At 33.3% G+C, this 6,000-nt stretch overlaps 1 long non-coding RNA gene across 1 annotated transcript in view; it reads right to left on the bottom strand.

The window, feature by feature from the left end:
• Window positions 1-1,799: 1,799 nt before the first annotated feature.
• LOC135321732 (uncharacterized) overlaps window positions 1,800-6,000 on the bottom strand; it is a 107,649-nt gene continuing 103,448 nt past the window's right edge. The window contains exon 4 of the long non-coding RNA XR_010381769.1: window positions 1,800-1,911. This is a non-coding gene — a long non-coding RNA (uncharacterized LOC135321732). The remainder of the gene's footprint in view (window positions 1,912-6,000) is intronic.

Raw genomic sequence — 6,000 nt, 5'->3', positions numbered from 1 at the left:
GCGTCCCTTCAAGTGACTTTCAACTGAGGTAGGTATGGGGATTGGTTGTGAACACGTGCAGGACAACCCTGGACCCTGAAAAAAATACTGTGGGGAAGAGGAATTTTGGAACCGACCATTGTCCTGTGAAATGCAAAGAACAGCAAGCTCACTGAATTTGAATAATTGCTATTAATCAAAACCCTTTTGTATACCTAAGATGATGAGACCAAGGGAAACTTGGATTAAATTTACAGAAGGGTCATATGGATACAGTTGCTAAGTGATATGCTGCCACTGTGCTATTTTTATGGAAGAAATTCTCCCATCATTATTTATACTTGCTCTGAGCAAATGTGAGAAATTATAGCCACTGGTCATAGTATAGTGGTCTGTTGAGTACTTGAATTGTGGCTGATCTGATTGAAATGTGCTAGAAATGTAAAATACACACAGATTTCTGAGTCTTAGTACTAAAAAAGAATGTAAAACATCTTATTAATTTTCATATTAATTGTATGTGAAAATAATATTTTGGATAGATTGGGTTAAATAAAACAGATTACCAACATTAACTTGACCTGTTTATTTTTTCTTTTTAAATTTGGCTACTAGAAAATTAAAATTACTTAAATGGCTTGCATTGTATTTCCACTCCATAGGGCTGACTGATAACTGATGTTTGGGCAGTAAATCATGTGCCAGTTATTTTACTTTTTAATTCATGCATAAAACAACTTTTCGTTTGATGAAATTATAAACTCCTCCAGGATAGGTTCTATGTTTCTATATTTCATTTTTCCAGGTACTTATATCACTGATAGCATGTGATAGGTTTTACTGCATCTTGCTTATTTGAATTGATTTAAAATGACTATGTGTTTATTTCCATAAAACTGTGAAATACTTTGACTGTGTCCTAGATAAGTGCATTTTGATTATAAACAGAACTTTGTATTTTTATAAAAAGTATTCAGTTCAGAAAACGTGTTAATAAATAACACAATTATTTTAATTTCATCACAAGTTCATCTTTTCCATCTCCTTCCTTTATATTTCTAAAATGGGAAATTAAGAAAGGCATTAGGGAACTTTTCTTCATTAATGTGTGTTTTTAATTCTGTATGCCTTTGATAATTTAGTATACTTGGGAGAAATTTTAGCTGAATTTCTAAAATTCCAAATTAATATTATTATTTTTAGCTACTTATTTTGAAATAATTTTCGTAGAGAAGACATAAGACTAACGCAAGAAACCCCTATATACTCTTCAATGAGACTCATCAATTATTCACATTTTGCCACATTTGCTCTATTATTCTATATCATATCTATCTATCCATATTATTAATTTTTTCATGAATCATTTGAGAGAATCATAGACATACTTCTTCACCCCAAAGATACCTGTTAGTATTTCTTAACAATAAGGATATTCTCTTAAAAAATCATAGTACAAGGATGAAATTTATGAAATTTAACACTAGTTCAATGCAATTTTCTATTGTTTGATACATATTTAAACTTTGGCAATTGGCTTCATGTTATACCTCCACACCCCCCCAACTCTGCCCTGATCCAGGGTCCAATTCAAGAACATGCATTATATTTAATCGCTATGTCTTTTTTTTTTTTTAAGTTGTTTTTAATCTAGAACAAGTTCCCCAGCTTTTTGCAGGGGGGGGGGTTCTTTCATGACAGTGGTATCTTTAAGCGTCTGGGACAATTGTTTTGTACTGTGTTCTTTGATGTGAGTTTCCTAGTGATTAGAAGCAGGCTATGAATCTTTTGACACAAGTATAACAAAAGTGATGCTGTGATCTTCTCAGGCACCGCATCAGAAGAACTTGATGTCAGTTTCCCATTTTGGTGATACCAGCTCAGTAAAGATGGTGTCCACTTGGTTTCTCCACTGTAAAATTACAATTGCAACTGCAAAAAATTACAATTTTTTTAATGAATTTGTGATTCACAAATAATTAGGAGGGAGATCTTTCACTATCTAAATGTCCTATCCCTCTTCACACTTCCACCCATGTTTTTAGCCTATATTGATGATTCTTACCTTCATTCATTATACTTCATATTCTTCAACCAACAATAAACTGCAACAGATTAAATGCAGAAATATATATATGAGAATCCAGATGAATCTATCAAGCAGACAGTAAGAGATCTGCAAAAATGTGAAACAATGCCATTCTTCTCACTCGTTTAGTTTTGTTTTGGAAAATAAAGCTATTTCCATACAGATGTGCTACTCATATTAACATGTTATTGGGTTTATGATTCCACACTTCAACTAAACTACATTGTTATTTTTTAAAAAATTAATTTTTTTATTGAAGTATAGTCAGTTTACAATGTTGCGGCAATTTCTGGTGTGCAACATAATGTCTCAGTCATACATATACATACATATATTCCCCTTCTAAATGAATTAATTTTTAAAAAATTTCTCAGTATGAATTTCTGACATAGTAAACATCAATCGATAACTCACATAAACCAGAGCTCTTTGAGATCCTTAATAAGTTTGAGGGTGTTAAGGGCTTTGGGAACAAAAAGTTTGAGAACCATTGTCCAAGATCAAATGAAATGCTGATATCAGTGCTATAAACTGGAAATTTCTTAGGAAAGTAACAATGAAAGGGAATTAAAATTGAGATTCCCAAATTAAGACTATCTTTTGGAAAATAGTATCTTCAGTCTAAGGCTGAGATTTTCCACAGAAAATCCTTATCTTTTAGGGGTATACAACGTTAATATTGTGAAGTGAAATAATGTGATGTCTGAAATTTGCTTTAAAATAATACAGTGGCGATAATGGTGGCAGTAGAAAAGGTACAGATGAAATAAAATTGTACTGTTAACTGTTGAAGCTGCCTGATTGGTACATGTAGGTTTATTATAAAATTCTATTTTGAGCATGTTTGAAGATTTCCAAAACAAAAGTTATTTTAAATGTTTCATCTCTAGATAAACTTTTTAATGGTATGGACTTAGTTGAGAATCAACCTTAATTCTTGAAATGTCATAATAAATTAAAACATTTTAAGTATGGTTTCTTGGATTTATGTAATACTTTTCTTCTGAAAAGTTCAAACTGAGTTACCTTGGCTGTTTTTTACTACATAAATTGTAATATAGATAGATTTGTATAGGTAGAATTGTAATATAGATAGATAGCATGAATTATCTATTTCTTCGATCTTTTGAACATCTTAGGGAAGTTTGCAAAATAAAAACAAATTCATTGAGTGCACATCAAAAACTGTCATACAATGACAAGTAATATTATTGTCTTTTTGGAATTAGCTGTAATACAATATATGTTGCCCTAAAACCAGATAGACCAGAGTTTGATTCCAGGCTCTGCTACTTTACAATACTTGTAACATTACTAGTAATAGAAATAATATACCAACAAGGCCAACATTTATTGAGCTTAATATGTGATGGGTTTTGTGCTAAATCTTTATGTTAGTGTAGTCATTGAATCTTTACGACAGAACCAGAACAGAACCCGTTACCTTTGCTAAGTAAATGATCTGCCAAATGATCACATTTGGTAAGGGGTTGAGCAGAAATGTGAAACTGGGGCACTGGGTCAGGTGGGTCAGCATCCTTGTTATTGGAGTCTATAGCACCACATGGCCTTATCTTATCAGTTGACAGCCTTGGGCAAGTTATTTGCTATCTCCCAACCTTAGTTTTCTCTTTCATTAAATAGGGATACAAATAGTAACTACCTCACAGGCACAGGGATTGCATCAGGTAATGTGTGGGAGCATTTGACACAGTGGCTAGTATGTAGGAAAGTAAGAAATGCCAACAACTGTCATTCTCATTGCCTATTTTTCTTCAGTAAGTAGTTGTGTTGAAACTGCAATGATAACAGCAATAGGAAGATCATAAGATGATTCAATACAGTGATATCTTTTTATTTTTCACATATTCTTAGGTGATGAAAGTCATTCTTAGGGGATGTAACTCATCCCCTAAGAATATATGAAATCATCTGGACAGCCAAATACAAAAATACGCAAGAGATTCTAGAACTCACTCTCCAATATGGTAATAACCCCTGGCCACTTGTGGCTATGGAGCACTTGACATGTGTCTCATTGGAACTGAGTTTGGCTGTAAGTGTAAAATCCACCCCAGACATCAAAGATTTAGTATGGAAAAAAAAAGCAAATATCACATTAATATTCTTAGATTGACTGTATATTGAAATAATTACCATGGGTATGTTGAGTTAAAAATATTATTAAATTTAATTCCACCTGTTACTTTAAAACATTTTGTAAGGCGACTATTGGAGCATATTTAAAGTTATACAGTGACTCTCATTATATTTCTATGGACAATGCTAGTCTAGACCTGGGGTTATTCCACATTTTGGAGCTTTTTTCCCTTGCACCTAAGCGAGAAATACTGGTGCTTTTCTGTGGTTGAACTCATTTACACAATATGGTCAATGCTCAGTGTGAAAGAAGGGAGAGAGTGTTGGTCTGTGCAATCCTAGTATTTTGGGTGGGATGGGGATGGCCTCACGGCCAGAAGCCAATATTTTTCAATCATCATCCCAACAGCTAAATGAGGCATTCCATTGTGTATTATTCTTCCCCAGACAGCATAACTCTATTGTCACTTCCATCATTCAAATTGTACAGTTTCAAAGAAAAAGATGTAAAAATGGTAAGGATCCTTGTGCTGGAAAAATAAAAATATATCATGATATTGAGTCATCTTGTGACCTCCCAGTTGCTGTTATCATCAACACAAATACTAATCCTGGGTATATATTAACATACAAGTAGTTTTGAACTTTGACCATGTTAGTTTAGGTTTTGTTTGTTTTTTTCCAAACCCTATCTCAAAAGGAAACTAATCCTGTAGGATTAGGGTGACCATACGTCCTGGTTTGCCTGGCATAATCCCAGTTTACACCTAACATAATTATTAATAGCTCTCTCTCTTGCACCCAAAAGTGCCCCAGGTTGAGCAATAAATTACATGGTCACTCTTCATAAGCTCCTCATGGATGAAAAGATTCCTTTGCCAAATAAGTTTGGGAAATGAATCAGACTCCATCCTCCTCTTAGAGATTTGCAACACACCCCAATATTTGAGAAGTCATATAATAAAGTTATTTAACTGCATTTAACCCAATGTTTCCTAAATTTGCATAACTGCAGAACTCCTTTTTCCCTGTAATACATACAAACATCCCACAGAACACACTGTTTAACTAGTTTAACCATACTTAAAACTTTCCAAAGTCAGATTTTTGACTAATAGCTGCAGTTTTTTTTTATCATTATGTGAATAAATATGAAATATTTATATAATAAACCTCTGCCTTTTTCTAGAATGTAGCAGTGACATGAAGAGATATCTGGTTAAGGAAATGTTCTTTTATTCATGATCAGGAAATCTGAACTTCAGTTCTGAAATTCTGATACAATTCAATAAATATTTACCATATATGTTTCATAGATCAAGCCCTGGCCTAGGACTGATAATTTAAAGATAAATCAAGGCATGATCATTACCCTTAAGTTGCATATAAGCATGTGGATGGATTTACCTCCCCTCTATGCAGGGACTCCACCCCAACTTTTGTTTGATTGGTTGTTTTTTTATAATTATATTTCTAGTTCTTGTCACAGTTCCAAAATTTTATAAATGTTAGTGGAGTTTAGTGACAGCACGCATTATGGTGTTAGGTGCTATAACACAGGTATAAACCGAGTGTTGTTAAAACTCAGAGATGGTAACTGCTCAACTCTCCCTAAGGTCATTGAAAAGTATTTCACCGAGGAGGTGCTATGTGAGTAGAGGACATTAAAATGCTGTCAGATACAGAAGTAGTAGAAGTATTTCTAGGCCAAAAAAAAAAAAAAAATTGTTTTTACAAAGAAGCAATGCCAGAAAACCATGTTTTATGCTGCTGCCGGGGAGGTTAAGGTAACAGGGGACAAATACAAATTTAAAAAGGTAATTGGAAACCAA

The sequence above is a fragment of the Camelus dromedarius genome, chromosome 7 (genome assembly GCF_036321535.1).
Source record: "Camelus dromedarius isolate mCamDro1 chromosome 7, mCamDro1.pat, whole genome shotgun sequence".
Classification (NCBI taxonomy): Eukaryota; Metazoa; Chordata; class Mammalia; order Artiodactyla; family Camelidae; genus Camelus; species Camelus dromedarius.
This window is presented reverse-complemented; position numbering and strand designations above follow the sequence as displayed.